Here is a 19,895-nt window from a genome sequence, read left to right as displayed (position 1 = left end):
GGAAATTTGTGAGGAGTTTAGAAAAGGAGGAATGTCACTGAAGTTATCGAAATGTAAATTTGCAGGGAAACAATTAAAATTTTTGGGGCACATTATATCTGACTTGTGTCAGAGAGTCAAACGATTAGAGGTCAGATGCAAAATATACTTCCGAAACAGCATCTTGATGTTGTAGCAATTGACTTGTATGGGTGACTGCCAACCACTAGAGGAGGGTTTATGTATGTTTTTGTAGTGGTGGACTTATTTTCCAAATTTATTAAGTTGTACCCATTGACGAATGCTACTAGCAAAAACATTATTTCATGTTTTACCCGTGACTATTTTAAATGTGTAGGTGTACCCAAGGCAATTCTTAGTGACAACAGATCACAGTTTACATCCAAAAGTTGGGAAACATTTATATATAGAGAGGAGATCAACCACATACTTATTTCAACTTATCACCCATCCAGCAACCCAGCCAAAAGATACATGCGTGAAATTGGGAGATTATTTAGGACTTACTGTCATACTGACCACAACACTTGGATACATTACATTAGCAAACTTGAAGATGTGATGAATAGCTTACAGCACAATTCAACAGGATTCTCTCCACATGAGATACTTCATGATAAAAAGCCACCAAATCTTACTAGTGAATTGATTGAGTTTCCAGCATATAACAGCTTGTCAAAAGAAGAAAGAGAGGAGATTGTAAGGAACAACATGAAAAAGCAAGGGGAAATTAAGAAAACTAGACATGATAAGAGGGGGAAAATGTGCGAGTTTAATGTGGGAGATTTAGTCCTAGTGAAAACAGGAGAAAAGTCAAAATCATTGTGTGGGGAACTTAAGAAATTCGTTGATATTTATATAGGACCATTTGTGATATCTGAGAACCCACATCCAAATGCCTATAGGTTGATCTATCCTGAATCTAGAAAACTTTTTGGTCTACGTAACATCATGGAGTTGAAGCATTATAAAAGTCCAAGCTAAGTTTACAGTGTCACAATTTTGAAAACTTGGGACTCTGTCTTGATCTGTATCTTTGCTGTTTAATCTTGCATTTTGCTTTGTATATATTTATGGTTGTTACAATGAATATCTTATGCTCTTGCCTTGCACGATGAGTGCAAAACTTAAATGTTTCTTTATACTCATGTGATTTGAAAATATAAATTTTTAATCTTAGTGTCATTGTGTTAGTGTAAGTTGATGAGGCCATACTTCATCTGTTTGAATATGGCTATGTTGTGCTCAAAAGAGCTTATTCGTTTAGACATTATGCTTAATATCTTTGTTATTGATATTTATTATACACAGTGTAAACTGTTTGTAACATTTTGTTACTGAAGATCCTTTATGAACCAGACTTTATGAGTAACTGACCAACACACTCTTATGCTAAGTATTTGTGTTGGGGAGAGAAGTTTTCATGTTTCTAATCTTGTTTATGCTTATGGAGTTTTAACTTTTGTATTATCATTTTTATTGCATAACTTTGTCTTGTCCAGTAACTGTGGACTTTGAATGCAGTATTGGGCCATGTTGCTTCAAGACAGATCACTAGTCTTATCTTGTTTGAAAACATGTGCACTGTGCTCATAAGTAGATACTTGGACAGGCATTTACTCTTGAACCAGTGAAACAATTATCATTTCTGTGAGAAACTTACCTGAACTATAGTTTTAGAACACTTATATATGCTATACATTGTTTTTCTTGTTGAGGCATAACTCACAAAATACGAGTACTTAAGTATAATAATTTGTACCATTGCCTGTTGTGAGGCTTATCTACTATTACCTCAAGTATATATGGATTTAATAGGATACCATACCCTTTAGAAATGTACATTTTGATTTACTGATACCTAACATAAAAACTCAATGATAGGACTGGAAAGAAATAACAGTAGATGAGATTTTTCAGTGGTAAACTTTTATTCGTGAATCCTTTTTATGTAATATTTAAATTTCTTTATGCCTTCATTATTACTTAGTCAAAATTCCAGAGGTGTGACGTTTGTTCTGTACCGCTGAGACATCTCATTCGAAACTTACCTTGCCACTGACAATGTTGTGTCTGTAATACACAAACACTTAGGTAATTCTGTCAAGATTTGATTCTGAGATTTATGAAATAACTGTGAAAGCAGTCTATATATGATAAAACTGTACACTCTAAGTGACATTAGAAATCTGGAATTAATCACTTACTGAAGATATACATTGAAACTGCAGATATCAAAATGCTGACTATTTCACTTACTTATGCACAAAGCTATGAAACTTTGGTTTTGTTGTGTGGTCAGCTCAGTAGGGGTTAATGAAATGGGGAGTAGACATCATGTCTTATGACATAGGCAACTACACTAATGACAAATTTACACTTGTGAAGTGACTTATATGCTACGATATGGATATGTGACTGCGAGAAGTTATGACCAGAGTAACCTGTCTTTACTACAAACTATGTGAGTTGAAGTATGAGGATAAAAAACTGCAATTAATCTTGAGTGAACCAGCGTTCATACTCTAATAGTGATGGTGATCCTATTTTGCCACAGTTGTGTATACTATGTGGTTCTCATGGAGACACATAGACACCGTGCGCCTTGGTACTGGTTGGACTTCTGCATACTGTTTAGTCTTGCGTCCTGTGCATGTGGCCAAGATTGACTGAAGGCTGAGTATTGGTGGCAGAAGGTGGATGATTCTGCAATATAATTAACTAATCTACATGTTTCATGTGACAAAGGAACTTGGTATGGAGAGAGGACTACACACTGTACATAGATGTACACTTTACATGATTACACATTGCCTATGCCATGAGTAGAGGGAATTTTCATATATATGTATTTATATTTTCTTTGAATTTTAGGATTAGAAGTGTGTTTGCTATTTTATTATCTTATATTGAAAAACTGACCTGACCAAGCAATTGCTAGCTTCTGTTCTGATCAGTTGAGAAAACAACAACACTTTTATGTGGATGGAGCTCTGTATCTCCGCAGATTTGTGTTTTACTGACTAACCCTGAAAGAAATTGATCCTGTATAGACACGGAATATGAGATAAGGGTAGGTTGGATGAGTGTCAGCATGGAGTGGATTAGGATTAGAGGATAAAGTACATGCAGGAACTGACAAAGACAAAACTTTGTGTAGTATTTACATGTATTCACTTTATTACTACTTAATTTATATTTGTGAGAAAAGTATTTTCCCACTACATTTGACGGGGTTTACAGATTCCCATTGGAATGCCACCTCTGAATTTGTACGTTTGAATTATTTTATACATATGTACAAGTGAAGCATGATACCACTGATGATGGCTGGGTTAACATGATTCCATTGCACTACCATTTCTAAACTCTCACTTTTTAGCTATTTTACATTACATTATGGAAAACTTATTGATATGAGGACGCTGAGACGCTTATTTAACTGAGATTGTTCAAATGATACTCTTTACATCAAAAAAAATATTAGCCACATATTTCTCAGTAGATGTCTGAACTAAATTGAAAATAACCTTTTTAGCTGATGTTAAAACCAAGTCGATATAAGACCACATTTATCTCTTTTATGTCTTACTTTTAGTGTCGAATATATGTGAACAATCATTATATAAATATGTAAGTGAACTCTGGTAATCAAACCCAGTATGGTAGGGAAGAGGCATCCTGGGTGAGATACCAATGTATTTATATGAGACTAATTAAGTGTTGTATGATTTCAGAAAAATTACCATGATATAATTTGACAGATGAGGCGATTAAGGGGACAAAATCAAGAGGAGAAGACCAGCAGAAAGAGACGAGAAGACAACTATTGAAGATTACATTAAATAAAAAAAAAAAAAAAAAAAAAAAAGGAAACCAGTGGTTCGTTGCTTTGCGTATCTGTCGAGATCTCTTGCAAAATACTTTTGCATGAAATCTCAAGGGGTGTGTGTAATGAAACGGACTACTGAAGAGTGCGATACCACCCTTATAATCGCATCTGCCCTTGCAGGGTCAGTGCTCCAATTTCATTTATATGATTTTTTTTATTTAATATTATTGTATGTAGTATTTAATTTTGCCCAAATCTTTTTTTATTATATTATTCTATAATGTGAACTTTATTTGTTTATTTCTGGAGAATATGTTGGCACCAGTGTGAGCCAAAGACATTCATGTGTGAAAGGTAGAGAGTCGGACATTGTTAAGGTGACTGTTGGAGTGAGTTAGTTGGACTGTTGTGGGGAGAGCGTGGTTTGGTGAGGTGGACTGTTGATGGGAGTACAGAAGGAAGTCTGTCATCTTATATAGAGAGTATCTACAAATAGTATGTGATACGAAGATGGAAATTATTGTGAAAAAGTTAAATTAATAAAAATGAAGAATCATTAGTAAAACAAAAAGCGAGTACCAGTTTTCATTAGCACACAAAGACCCCGACCTAATATTAACAATGTTAGATGGATGGAATGCACCATGGCGAGAATCAAGACAATGAGACCAAATTCAGCATCTAAAGGTAAGGTATTTTAATTAGTTTTAGTATTCTGTGATGTATCATTCTTTTGTCTAAATATTAAGCTTAACATCGTCTGTTGTAGATACAGACCACCCAAGCTGGCGGGGTGTCGTCAATTGATCATCATAATCTCAGGGTTTGAAATAGCATTTAAATGAATTGAAAGTTTCTCGCTTGATATTTGATTTTCACCCCGGACGAAAAAGGGTACATTATAAACATAACCCACAAATAGAACTTGGCAGTTTGTCAGATGCCCGTTTGTTAAATTTTGAAATGTGGAAAATATCATCTGTTTCATATTTTCTACCATCAGGAGCTTCATGCTTCATGGCAACGATTTTCAGAACTGGGGAACATTTTGCTAGTGGCCACTTCAGCAAATATAGAGAGAACACAATTTCTTTGTTTGAGTATTGTTTTCTAAGTCAACCTTCATGAACCTTGGTACAATTAACTGATGACATGCCTTACTGGTTACACCAAGCTGAAAATCAGCATGCATGGAATATGCATGTTTCGCATGGAATAATTTGTGACAAACTCACTGGGCCATTCTTTGTCGAATGCACCTTAAATGGTGGTTAAAAGCAGTATTGCCTGCACACTTTTCCTTGGACTTCCAAAAAAAATGTTGTGGTTTCAACATGATGGCTGTCTGGCACATTATTATGTAGCAACATAGGAAGCCTTTGATCATGTGTACAGTCATCGGTGGATTGGAAGAGGCGGTCCAGTGTCTTGGCCTTCAAGACTGCCATATCTCACTTCACCTGACTTGTTGGTGGAGTTATGTGAAGAGTGAAGTTCATAATGATGTACCAACAACACACAGTAACATGATTCAGTGCATCATGAATGCATATCAGAAGATTATATCAGAAACACTTCTCAGTTCTGATGAATTATTCGATGTGCAGATAATTAAATGCATCAAAGGGGTTGGTAACATTTTTGAGCACTTACTGTGAAATTTTTACAAGCAAGCATCCCACTGATGAGAGAATCCAACTCAAACAAACTCCCTGTTCAAGGGACAAAGGATATACCTCAAATGAGTACTCTGTTGGTGAGAAGTGAGAGGACACACCTCAAACAAACTTTCAACAAAATTACTGAAAAGTAAGTTTTTTTTACTCAAAGCATTTTTCTTGAGATTATAATATTTGTTCCTTGGGAATTTCACTCAACAAAAAAGGTTTTAATACAAAAGTTATAAATTTTTTCCCATAGAATCCAATTTTCAATAAAAATGGGATGTTCTTTTTTAAGGTTTCAATGTTTCAACCCCCCCACCCACCCGTCCATGGGGCAGGTCAGGGAGAGTATCGCCAGGTAGGATTTATTAAAATATTGATTACATATGTTTTCATTTATTAAGCCAATGTGTAGTTTCTGTGATTTTTTTTCTGTCTCAAGATAAAAAACTCACTCTGTATAAGATGGCCATTTGACTAATGTAGGACCGTGTTGCCAATGTGTCCAAAGATTTGTATTGACTAGTGTCAGCTGCAGCTCCAGGTATGGCAGAGAAAAATAAATAAAGCTCATTGGTAATAGCAAATATAGAGAGAATATTATTAAATGAAATCATAAATTTCATTCAAGAGTGCTTACTGTGAATATTTAAAGTTGTGGTGATACCATAAGACATCTGATTTCATGAATAGTGGTCAGGCTGAAAGATACTAGACTGAGTCAGTATTGGTCATGTGACCAAAGTTTTAAAATGGAATGCAAGACAGAGCCTAGGGATCTTTTGCTGGTGTGTGGTTGAACTGGTAAGGTGTTCAGAAGAAGCTGTGCAGCCACAGTAGCACTTGGGTCTAAGTATTGTACAAATACTTCAGTGAGCACAAGTTCAGGACTTAGAATAATATAGGAACTCTAAATTCTGATGAACACAGAATCACATGCTGGTTATCAGCACTGGATAATTCTGACCAAAGAAAAATATGTTAAATTTTAAAGATTTGTGAGCAGTTGTTGATCTTAGTGATTATCACTGCATGTTTTTTTGTGATTTTATTGCTCAACTCAAGCATTTAGTCTGCACTTGTTACTGCCTGTAAATTACTCTACTTGCACTACAGATTAATTATTCAATGTATGTAGGTCATTTCAAAAGTACTTCACATGTACTGCACATGTACAATCGTTATGGCAGTGTGACCAAGTTGCAACTCATGTCAATTGCAAGTGACACTTTAGACTTGATGGTCATATTTGTGTTTAGCTGGTATACATGGCAGTTTTGTGACTAATTCAGCTTTAAAATAGAAGCTGAAACCAAGTCAGATCAGATTACATGTAGTAACCAGCATTCCTACACCAAAATTGGATCCCTACCTGGAAAGAACCCAACGGCAATTTGCAATGCTTTTAGAGAGGTGTGTGGGAATAGTGTATCATGGTTACCTGCTCCTTTCCATGAACATCAGATAAACACTGAGGACAACCCAAGAAGTGGAAAGCCATTGACTGCACCAGACTACACCTCTCAGGTTATTGCTAATGATACTTTGAGAGAGGACTGATGAAAAATGTGAGGAAATTGCATATGAGGCCAGAATGTCTGTCATTTCAGCATACAGAATCATAATTGTAAAGTTAAATTTGGGGTAAGTTATGGCCAGATGAGTTTCACATGATCTGAGTAAAGAGAAGAAAGCAGGTTGCAAAAGAATAACAGAAGAATTGCTTCAACATTAACAAGTGTAAGGAAGACAGTTTCTGAAACGGATTGTTGCCCTTGATGAAAGCTGGATATCACATTTGGGGTCAGAACTGACATCTCAGGTGTCACAATGGAACAATTCCAACTCTCCTCACCCAAAAAAATTCCACCACCAACAATCAAAGGTGAAACTCATTATTATCTTTGTGTATGACACGAACAGTCATAGCTACAAATAGGGTGCCCCAGGGGATGTCTGCAACGGGCACGTACTACAAGTTGTTTCTGCAAAAAGTTTTGTGCCCAAAACCTAATTCTCATTTTGCACAATAATGTAAGACTGCATATTACCATACCAGTGAGACAATCACTTGACAAACATGAGTGGGAAATACTATCCCACCCACCATACATTCCTGATATGAATCCACCAGACTTCAATTTGTTTCCCAAATTGAAGTATCACTGTTCCATGGAAAACATACAATTGATCGAGCTTCAAGTGAGGTTACCTGAGTAATCAGACAGCTCAACAACGAATGTGTTCTACCTGGAATACAGAAGTCACCAAAACATTGAGAATCTGTCATCTGGCAGAGATGTCAGTCGAGGCGGAAGTACAGAGGCAAAGAAGTTGTTGAAAGACAGGTGAGGTATGAGCGGTGGCAACTTGAAATTAGCCGAGGTTGAGGCCTGGCGGATATCGAGAAGAGAGGATATATTGAAGAGCAAGTTACCATCTCCGGAGTTCGGATAGGTTGGTGTTGGTGGGAAGTATCCAGATAACTCGGACGGTGCAACACAGTGCCAAGACGTGCTGGACGTGCACCAAGGCATGTTTAGCCACAGGGTGATCCTCATTACCAACAAACACTGTCTGCCTGTGTCCATTCATGCGAATGGACAGTTTGTTGCTGGTCATTCCCACATAGAAAGCATCACAGTGTAGGCAGGTCAGTTGGTAAATCATGTGGGTGCTTTCAACGTGGCTCTTCCTTTGATCGTATACACCTTCCGGGTTACAGGACTGGAGTAGGTGGTGGTGGGAGGGTGCATAAGACAGGTTTTACACCGGGGGCAGTTACAAGGGTAGAAGCCAGAGGGTAGGGAAGGTGGTTTGGGGTTTTCATAGGGATAAACCAAGAGGTTACAAAGGTTAGGTGGACAGCGGAAAGACACTCTTGGTGGAGTGGGGAGGATTTCATGAAGGATGGATCTCATTTCGGGGCAGGATTTTAGGAAGTCGTATCCCTGCTGGAGAGCCACATTCAGAGTCTGATCCAGTCCCGGGAAGTATCCTGTCACAAGTGGAGCACTTTTAGGGTTCTTCTGTGAGAGGTTCTGGGTTTGAGGGGATGAGGAAGTGGCTCTGGTTATTTGCTTCTGTACCAGGTCGGGAGGGTAGTTGCGGGATGCGAAAGCTGTTTTCAGGTTGTTGGTGTAATGGTTCAGGGATACAGGACTGGAGCAGATTTGTTTGCCACGAAGGCCTAGCTGTAGGGAAGGGACCGTTTGATATGGAATGGGTGGCAGCTGTCATAATGGAGGTACTGTTGCTTGTTGGTGAGTTTGATGTGGACGGATGTGTGAAGCTGGCCATTGGACAGATGGAGGTCAACATCAAGGAAAGTGGCATGGGATTTTGAGTAGGACCAGGTGAATCTGATGGAACCAAAGGAGTTGAGGTTGGAGAGGAAATTCAGGAGTTGTTCTTCACTGTGAGTCCAGATCATGAAGATGTCATCAATAAATCTGTACCATACTTTGGGTTGGCAGGCTTGGGTAACCAAGAAGGCTTTCTCTAAGCGACCCATAAATAGGTTGGCATATGAGGGGGCCATCATGGTACCCATGTCTGTTCCCTTTAATTGTTGTTATGTCTGGCCTTCAAAAGTGAAGAAGTTGTGGGTCAGGATGAAGCTGGCTAAGGTGACGAGGAAGGAGGTTTTAGGTAGGGTGGCAGGTGATCGGAGTGAAAGGAAGTGCTCCATTGCAGCGAGGTCATGGACGTGCAGGATATTTGTGTATAGGGAAGTGGCATCAATGGTTACAAGGATGGTTTCTGGGGGTAACAGACTAGGAAGGATTCCAGGCATTCAAGAAAGTGGTTGGTGTCTTTGATGAAGGATGGGAGACTGCATGTAATGGATTGAAGGTGTTGATCTACGTAGGCAGAGATACGTTCTGTGGGGGCTTGGTAACCAGCTACAATGGGGCGGCTGGTATGTTTTGGTTTGTGAATTTTAGGAAGTGGGTAGAAGGTAGGAGTGCGAGGTGTCGGTGGGGTCAGGAGTTTGATGGAGTCAGGTGAAAGGTTTTGTAGGGGGCCTAAGGTTCTGAGGATTCCTTGAAGCTCCGCCTGGACATCGGGAATGGGATTACCTTGGCAAACTTTGTATGTAGAGTTGTCTGAAAGCTGACGCAGTCCCTAAGCCACATACTCCCGACGATTAAGTACCACGGTCGTGGAACCCTTGTCAGCCGGAAGAATGATGATGGATCGGTCAGCTTTCAGATCACGGATAGCCTGGGCTTCGGCTGTGGTGATGTTGGGAGTAGGATTAAGGTTTTCCAAGAAAGATTGAGAGGCAAGGCTGGAAGTGAGAAATTCCTGGAAGGTTTGGAGAGGGTGATTTTGAGGAAGAGGAGGTGGGTCCCGCTGTGATGGAGGACGGAACTGTTCCAGGCAGGGTTCAATTTGGATAGTGTCTTGGGGAGTTGGATCATTAGGAATGGGATCAGGATTATTTTTCTTCATGGCAAAGTGATATTTCCAGCAGAGACTACGAGTGTAGGACAGTAAATCTTTGACAAGGGCAGTTTGGTTTAACCTGGGAGTGGGGCTGAAGGTGAGGCCTTTGGATAGGACAGAGGTTTCGGATTGGGAGAGAGGTTTGGAGGAAAGGTTAACTACTGAATTGGGGTGTTGTGGTTCCAGATTGTGTTGACTAGAATTTTGAGGTGTTGGGGGGGAGTGGAGCTGGAAGTGGGAGATTGAGTAGATGGGAGAGAGACTGGGTCTGTGTGCAATGAGAGGAGGTTGAGGTTTGTTGGAAAGGTTGTGGAGGGTGAGTGAGTTGCCTTTCTGGAGGTGGGAAACCAGGAGATTGGATAGTTTTTTGAGGTGGAGGGTGGCATGCTGTACTAATTTGCGGTTGGCCTGTAGGAGGATGCTATGAACAGCCCGTGTGGATGTGGGAGAGGAAAGATTGAGGACTTTGATTTGGGATAGGAGTTGACGGGTGTGTTCATTGGCCGAGTCGATGTATAAGTGAAGGATTAGGCGGGTGAGGGCTATGGATTTTGCAGTTTGGAACTGGTATAAGGACTGATGGAAAGAAGGATTGCAGCCAGAGATGGGAACTTTAAGTGTGAGGCCTTTGGGGGTAATGCCAAATGTCAGACAAGCCTGAGTAAATAAAATATGGGAGCGTAATCTGGCTAGGGTGAAGGCATGTTTGCGGAGGGAATGTAAATAAAATTTAATGGGGTCATTGTAGGGATGTTGTGAGGTTGACATGGTATTAGAAGGGGGAAAGGGTAATATGAGGTTAAAGTGAAAATAAATAGAAATATATATAGGGAGAGATAAAGGTGTGAAAAAAGTCGAAAAAGTGTTGGTTTGAGATGAGCTATGTTGATCCTGTGCTGAACTTAGGTTGGTGAACAACAATGGGTGCAAAAGGTTAGGTAGTTGTGTTGTCTCCAAAACACGTTAACTGCCCGAACTCTTTGCCTTTACAAATGTCTGCTTGTGTCTGTGTATGTGCGGATGGATATGTGTGTGTGTGCGAGTGTACGCCTGTCCTTTTTACCCCCTTTAAGGTAAGTCTGTCCGCTCCCGGGATTGGAATGACACACACAGCAACTTCAGGATTTTCCTTTGTATGGTGGGTCGGCCAATGTGGCCGAGCGGTTCTAGGCGCTTCAGTCTGGAACCGCGCAGCCATTACAGTCGCAGGTTCAAATGCTGCCTCAGACATGGATGTGTGTGCTGTCCTTAGGTTAGTTAGGTTTAAGTAGTTCCAAGTTCTAGGGGATTGATGCCCTCAGATGTTAAGTCCCATAGTACTCAGAGCCATTTGAACCAAGTTGTATGGTAGGATGTTTATTAGATAGGCCTGCTTTGAAACTCTCATTTCTAATATTTTACTGTTCATGTCATTTTCCCATTACCTTTCACTGACTGACTGTGTCATGGCCTGTGTATGTCGAGATGAATTGTGTACTTTCACATAAATATCCTCATTTAGAGAACGGTTCTCCCTTAATATCAAGTGTGTATTTCTATGATTAAAGGTAAATGTTTCAGAGGCTTACAAATGTTATGTGTAACATACTATACCATAAATCAACAGCTGTGAGCCATATTTTGACCAGAAAACCATTTCCCATTATTGCTGTGTAGATACTTGCGTGATCAGTACAATACTTCCACTTTTCCCCCTTGTCGAGTTTTCAGACAAAGAAGATACTGAAATACCAAGTACCAATTTCTGAATTCATAACCACAATATATCTTGCACACCACAGATCAGATTTTCACATAGTCATCTGTAGATTGGTATTGACAACAAATGATGTCAGAAGAGCAAACTTTCATAATTCACTACAAAATGAATAAAAAATGTTGACTGGAGAAACCTCTAAAAAGCGAGTTCAGCAAGGGCTTATCCTACAATGTCTATACCATGGAAATGACATGATTAGATTTGTTTATTATTTGTCTGACAAGCATAAATACTAAGTAGCAAACATTATTACAGATTACATGAAGTAAGCTACATAAAGTAAAAATACACATGGTAAGTGCATGACAACTTGAAATCCCAAGTTTTGGAGATTACATCTGTATCTTCTGACTACAGAGCATAGGCAGTTGAGAGCACGCCATTCAGTGACCGCACCTCGGTATCCAGTGAGATTTTCAGATGTTTGAGGCCAATGAGGACCGTTTACAGCTCGCACTTTCCACTTTTTGACTCTTGCATTGGGTGGAGTCATTTGCAAGATGTTGCTGATTTTCCTAAAGTTTTTCATGGGCCTCAGTCTCTAAATTACATAATCATGTAATGTACACTTAAGCTGAGTGACTGTGTTTGTTCCTTCCACAGAAATATCTCAGGTTTATTCCTGGACCTGGTAAAGGCTTTTGATATGATTGATCATTCTGTACTGCTGAGGAAGCTTAAATGGTATGGTGTAAGAAGAGTACCAAATCAGTGGATTAGATCATTTATTTATTTTTATTTATTTATTCATCTGTAAAAAATCTTCTTTCACCATTATACATACATATGTACATTATTTTGTCACGTAAGATAATGAAATACAATCTATATATAATAAATTGATTTTGGTTGAATTACATAATGCAGAAGAACCTGCTTCAACGAAAAGAAATACATCACAAGATTCCTCTAATACTTGTATGGGTAAATTACCAATCTAGAATGTCCACTTTATAATTGATTAACTTGATTACTTATTTATGCCAATTTTATGCTGCATAAATTCTCTAATCGAGTGAAAACTATTTTTAATAAATATTCTTTAAGGACTGCTTTAAATTCACAGAGTTCCTTTATGTTTTTGATTTTTTGGCAATTTTTTGTATATCTTGAAACCTTGGTAAAACATAGTGGTTTGGGTTTTAGTTTTATTCATTCTGTCTAAGTACAAGCAATTACTGTTTCTGGTTTGGTGATCATGTATGCAGCTGTTTGCTAAATATTGCTCAATATTTTTGTGAATAAAAACTGTAGTTTTCAAGATATATTCACTTGGGATTGTCAGAATACCCCATTTTTTAAATAGCTCACTGCAGTGTGCTCTTTTGTGACTCTTGCTCATTATTCTGATAGCTCATTTTTGCAATCTGAACACATATTTCGTATTTTGGGCATTTGCACCCCAGAATGTTATACCGTAACTTATCATAGAATGTATGTGTGCAAAGTATGTCAATCTCTAGCATAAACTATTGCTCACAGTAACTAATATTCATAAGGCATGGCATGCTGTGCTAATTTTTTTCCCAAGCATCCTAATATGTTCATCCCATTTCAATTGCTGATCAACATACACACCCTAAAATTTTGTGCTGGCTACACACTCTATGGTTCCATTTTGAACTTTAAATTTTGTCATATTCAGTTTTTTTTCTTTATATAGAAGTTTATGTTATCAGTCTTTTTCACACTAAGGGTTACTTTGTTGTTATTTGACCAGTTGTGAACTGCCATAAGTGCCTTTTCAGCTTCTACACATAACATTTCTAGTGTCCTGTCTGTAATTCTGCTGTCATCAGCAAATAACACTGTTTCAACTTGCGTTACCCACTGTGGGAAGTCATTGATATAAATAAGAAATAGTACTGGGCCTAACACACTCCCTTGAGGTACTCCAATGTTCAAATATTCTTCATCTGAAAGATGTTTCACTAAATAATTTGAGCTACTTGAAATTTGAGATATCTCCACCCTCTGCACTCTGCCCACAAGGTAAGATCTAAACCATTTATTTACAACCCCCCTGATTCCTAGTGCTTCAAGTTTACCTAGTACTATTTTATGGTCAACTGTATCAAATGCTTTACAGAGATCTAGGAAAATGCCTGTTACTTGTTCTCCTTTATCTATGGCTTCTAGAGCTACTCTTGTAAATTTTCTATAGCTGCTTCTGTTCCCTATCCAGTCCTGAAACCAAACTGTTCTTTGCATAGGAGTTGGTATTTATTTAAGTAGTCCATAAGTCTGTTTTTCATAATAGCTTCCATAATTTTTGAAAAAGAAGACAGCAATGAAACTTGTCTGTAATTCTCTATATTTTCTGTATCACCTTTTTATTGTACAGGAAAATTTTTTGCATGCTTTAGATAAATAGGGAAGCAACCTGATGAGAATGACTCATTTATAATGTCTGCTAAGGGTTCTTTTAAGCTGCTAATGAAGTCTTTTAGTATACACATTGGAACTTCATCTAAACCTGTGGATGACTTACTCTTGAATTTATGTACAGTGCTACTGATTTCCTCTCCATTGGTGGATATCAGTAGCATTGTGTGAGATACATAGTTCTTTGCCATTGTGTGTTGTGTTTTAGGAAGCTTTTCTTGCAGTTTTGTTGCTATATTACTAAGGTAGTTGTTTATAAAGTTTGCCAGGCCCTTAGGATTATCTATTAAACTACCTTTATTTCTAATTTTTATGTTCATCTGCTTTGATTTTGAGTTACCAGTTTCTTGTTTTATTATATTCCATTGGCTCTGCTTTTATTGTTTGAGTTCTGCATGGTCTTTTCATTTTGGATTCTCTTTGCTTCCTGCGACAGTTTTCTGTATGTCCTCTTGTACCTGGGAAAAAAACTGTAAGAAGGCTGGGTCACTCCTATCATTTTTGATAGATCTCAGATATTTTTGTTACCCAAGCCTTCTACTATATCCCCCAATGGAATGTACTACTTTAGGAAATGTTTCCTCAAATTTTAATTTTAATATACTCATGAATTTGTTGAATTTTTCATTTATATGTGTCCCTGAATATACTTCTCACCATGTCTGGCCAGTCATCTGTGTTGCAAATTCACACCTTTTTGATTTAGAAAAAACCCTTCTGTAGCTAAGCACTTTTGCTTGTAACTTTGTAGATATTTTAAGTTTTGCACTTTGACAAAGTGGTCTGATATCCCAAGGTTTTTAAGAGTTACTTCACAGTTTTATGATTAAAATCTGTTAGAATATAGTCAACTATTGAAATGAGTGTTTGGATACTCTTGTAGCATTTGTTACCCGTTGTGAGATACCATAACTGTACAAGATATTAAAGAACCTGGTGCTGACTTCATCCATTTTCAGCATATTGATATTTAAATCTTCACAAATAATAATTTGTACTTTAGGATTACGTACTTTGTCCAACACTTGTATTGATTTAGTGAAAAAGGTTTCGACATCACCATTAGGAGACCTATATAAATACAGCATATACAAATTAAGGGTAGTTTGTTCTTTTAACTCTACTAATGAAGGTTCAAAATGTTTTTATTCACTCAAAGAAATCATATCACTCCTAACTATGAACTGTAGTCCTTTTTTCACATAAATACATGATCCCCACCCCTATTTAATGTTCTGCTATAATAACACGCTAATTCATAAGAAGGTAAAACTATGTATTCAATTTCAGATCCTTTGCACCAGTGTTCAGTAATGTAGACTATCAAGCTATCTATGGCTTCTAGTTCAATTTCTAACTGTTGCACTTTGTTCCGTACTGACTGAACATTCTGGTGAAATATTGTTAAGTAATTATAGTTAATTATCTTGGGCACTTCTTCTTCCTTCCTTCTATTAAAAAATCCTTTAAATGGGAAGGAGGCACAGATCTTCTTTTGTTCACACTGCTACATGATAGATCTTCTGCTGTTGCCGCTGCTGTAGCTGTTGTTTCCTGACCTGTTTGTGGTAATGACACTGCTCCCATCACCACTGTTGTTCTTATGTTCACTTCACTGCATCCTGGATCTTCTGTTACTACTGGCTTTGCATTCCTTGTTGTTACTGCTGTTGTAGTAGTTGTTGATTCTGCCACTGATTCCTCTTCTGCCAATGTTATCAAAGCTGCTCCATTTGCAACTGTTTCTTCTGTGGCATCTAAATCCTCAGTATCTTCAATGGCCAGTTGCTGTTTGAATGTTTGAGTGGAATGTCTTCTGCTTGGGTGATCTGTTGCCTCCAGTGGAATTGGGTCATGTATTTCACTGTTTATGGAAATACAAACTGTCCATTCGCATGAATGGACACCGGCAGACAGTGTTTGTTGGTAATGAGGATCACCGTGTGGCTAAACATGCCTTGGTGCACGGCCAGCACATCTTGGCACAGTGTTATACTGTCAGAGTTATCTGGATACTTCCCACCAACACCAACCTATCCGAACTCAGGAGATGGGAACTTGCCCTTCAAGATATCCTCTCTTCTCGTTATCCATCAGGCTTCAATCTCCGCTAATTTCAAGTTGCCGCCACTCATACCTCACCTGTCTTTCAACAACATCTTTGCCTCCACACTTCCGCCTCGACTTACATCTCTGCCCTTACTCTTTGCCTTTAAATATGTCTGCTTGTGTCTGTGTATGATGGATGGATATGTGTGTGTGTGTGCGCGCAAGTATATACCTATCCTTTTGTCCCCCTAAGGTAAGTCTTTCCGCTCCCGGGATTCGAATGACTCCTTACCCTCTCCCTTAAAACCCACATCCTTTCATCTTTCCTCTTCCTTCCCTCTTTCCTGACGATGCAGCCGCCGGTTGTGAAAGCTCGAAATTCTGTGTGTGTGTTTGTGTGTTTTATTCATTGTGCCTATCTACCAGCGCTTTCCCGCTTGGTAAGTCTTGGAATCTTTGTTTTTAATATATTTTTCCCATGTGGAAGTTTCTTTCTATTTTATGTCTTCACCCTAGCCAGATTACGCTCCCATATTTTATTTACTCAGGCTTGTCTGACATTTGGCATTACCCCCAAAGGCCTCACACTTAAAGTTCCCATCTCTGGCTGCAATCCTTCTTTCCATCAGTCTTTATACCAGTTCCAAACAGCACAATCCATAGCCCTCACCCGCCTAATCCTTTACCTATACATCGACTCGGCCAATGAACACACCCGTCCCAAGTCAAAGTCCTCAATCTTTCCTCTCCCACATCCACACGGGCTGTACATAGCATCCTACTACAGGCCAACCGCAAATTAGAACAGCATGCCACCCTCCACCTCAAAAAACTATCCAATCTCCTGGTTTCCCACCTCCGGAAAGGCAACTCTCTCACCCTCCACAACCTTTCCAACAAACCTCAACCTCCTCTCATTGCACACAGACCCAGTCTCTCCCATCTACTCTATCTCCCACTTCCAGCTCCACTCCCCCCAACACCTCAAAATTCTAGTCAACACAATCTGGAACCACAACACCCCAATTCAGTAGTTAACCTTTCCTCCAAACCCCTCTCCCAATCCGAAACCTCTATCCTATCCAAAGGCCTCACCTTCAGCCCCACTCCCAGGTTCAACCAAACTGCCCTTGTCAAAGATTTACTGTCCTACACTGGCAGTCTCTGCTGGAAATATCACTTTGTCACAAAGAAAAATAATCCTGATCCCACTCCTAATGATCCAACTCCCCAAGACACTATCCAAATTGAACCCTGCCTGGAACAGTTCCGTCCTCCATCACAGCGGGACCCACCTCCTCTTCCTCAAAATCACCCTCTCCAAACCTTCCATGAATTTCTCACTTCTAGCCTTGCCTCTCAATCTTTCTTGAAAAACCTTAATCCTACTCCCAAAATCACCACAGCCGAAGCCCAGGCTATCCGTGATCTGAAAGCTGACTGATCCATCATCATTCTTCCGGCTGACAAGGGTTCCACGACCGTGGTACTTGATCATCGGGAGTATGTGGCTGAGGGACTGTGTCAGCTTTCAGACGACTCTACATACAAAGTTTGCCAAGGTAATCCCATTCCTGATGTCCAGGCAGAGCGTCAAGGAATCCTCAGAACCTTAGGCCCCCTACAAAACCTTTCACCTGACTTCATCAAACTCCTGACCCCACCGACACCTCGCACTCCTACCTTCTACCCACTTCCTAAAATTCACAAACCAAAACATACCAGCCGCCCCATTGTAGCTGGTTACCAAGCCCCCACAGAACGTATCTCTGCCTACATAGATCAACACCTTCAACCCATACATGCAGTCTCCCATCCTTCATCAAAGACACCAACCACTTTCTTGAATGCCTGGAATCCGTACCCAGTCTGTTACGCCCGGAAACCATCCTTGTAACCATTGATGCCACTTCCCTATACACAAATATCCTGCACGTCCAGGGCCTCGCTGCAATGGAGCACTTCCTTTCACACCGATCACCTGCCACCTTACCTAAAACCTCTTTCCTCGTCACCTTACGCCAGCTTCATCCTGACCCACAACTTCTTCACTTTTGAAGGCCAGACATACCAACAATTAAAGGGAACAGCCACGGGTACCAGGATGGCCCCCTCATATGCCAACCTATTTATGGGTTGCTTAGAGAAAGCCTTCTTGGTTACCCAAGCCTGCCAACCCAAAGTTTGGTACAGATTTATTGATGACATCTTCATGATCTGGACTCACACTGAAGAACAACTCCTGAATTTCCTCTCCAACCTCAACTCCTTTGGTTCCATCAGATTCACCTGGTCCTACTCCAAATCCCATGCCACTTTCCTTGACGTTGACCTCCATCTGTCCAATGGCCAGCTTCACGCATCTGTCCACATCAAACACACCAACAAGCAACAGTACCTCCATTATGACAGCTGCCACCCATTCCATATCAAATGGTCCCTTCCCTACAACCTAGACCTTCGTGGCAAACAAATCTGCTCCAGTCATGAATCCCTGGACCATTACACCAACAACCTGAAAACAGCTTTCGGATCCCGCAACTACCCTCCCGACCTGGTACAGAAGCAGATAACCAGAGCCACTTCCTCATCCCCTCAAACCCAGAACCTCTCAGAGAAGAACCCCAAAAGTGCCCCACTTGTGACAGGATACTTCCCGGGACTGGATCAGACTGAATGTGGCTCTCCAGCAGGGATACGACTTCCTAAAATCCTGCCCCGAAATGAGATCCATCCTTTTGAAATCCTCCCCACGCCACCAAGAGTGTCTTTCTGCTGTCCACCTAACCTTCGTAACCCTCTGGCTCCTACCCTTGCAACTGTCCCCGGTGTAAAACCTGTCCTATGCACCCTCCCACCACCACCTACTCCAGTCCTGTAACCCGGAAGGTGTACACGATCAAAGGGAGAGCCACGTGTGAAAGCACCCACGTGGTTTACCAACTGACCTGCCTACTCTGTGACGCTTTCTATGTGGGAATGACCAGCAACAAACTGTCCATTCGCATGAATGTATACAGGCAGACAGTGTTTTTTGGTAATGAGGATCACCCTGTGGCTAAACATGCCTTGGTGCATGGCCAGCACATCTTGGCACAGTGTTACACCGTCCGAGTTATCTGGATACTTCCCACCAAAACCAACCTATCCGAACTCCGGAGATGGGAACTCGCCCTTCAGTATATGCTCTCTTCTCGATATCCGCCAGGCCTCAACCTCCGCTAATTTCAAGTTGCCACCACTCATACCTCACCTGTCTTTCAACAACTTCTTTGCCTCTGTACTTCCGCCTCGACTGACATCTCTGCCCTTACTCTTTGCCTTTGAATATGTCTGCTTGTGTCTGTGTATGTGCTGATGGAAATGTGTGTGTGTGCGAGTGTACATCTGTCCTTTTTTCCCTCTTCTTCCCTCTTTCCTGAAGAAGCAACCATCGGTTGCGAAAGCTAGTAATTCTGTGTGTGTGTTTGTGTGTTTTGTTCATTGTGCCTGTCTGCCGGCGCTTTCCCGCTTGGTAAGTCTTGGAATCTTTGTTTTTAATATATAGGTCTTGGAAAAAGATTCCAAGACTTACCAAGCGGGAAAGTGCCGGCAGACAGGCACAATGAACAAAACACACAAACACACACAGAATTACTAGCTGGAAAGAGGGAAGGAGAGGGAAAGACGAAAGGATGTGGGTTTTAAGGGAGAGGGTAAGGAGTCATTCCAATCCCAGGAGCGGAAAGACTTCCCTTAGGGGGAAAAAAGGACA

The sequence above is a fragment of the Schistocerca gregaria genome, chromosome 5, assembly GCF_023897955.1.
Source record: "Schistocerca gregaria isolate iqSchGreg1 chromosome 5, iqSchGreg1.2, whole genome shotgun sequence".
NCBI classification, from domain to species: Eukaryota; Metazoa; Arthropoda; class Insecta; order Orthoptera; family Acrididae; genus Schistocerca; species Schistocerca gregaria.
The sequence above is the reverse complement of the archived record's forward strand: the minus strand, read 5'-3'. Positions refer to the sequence as shown.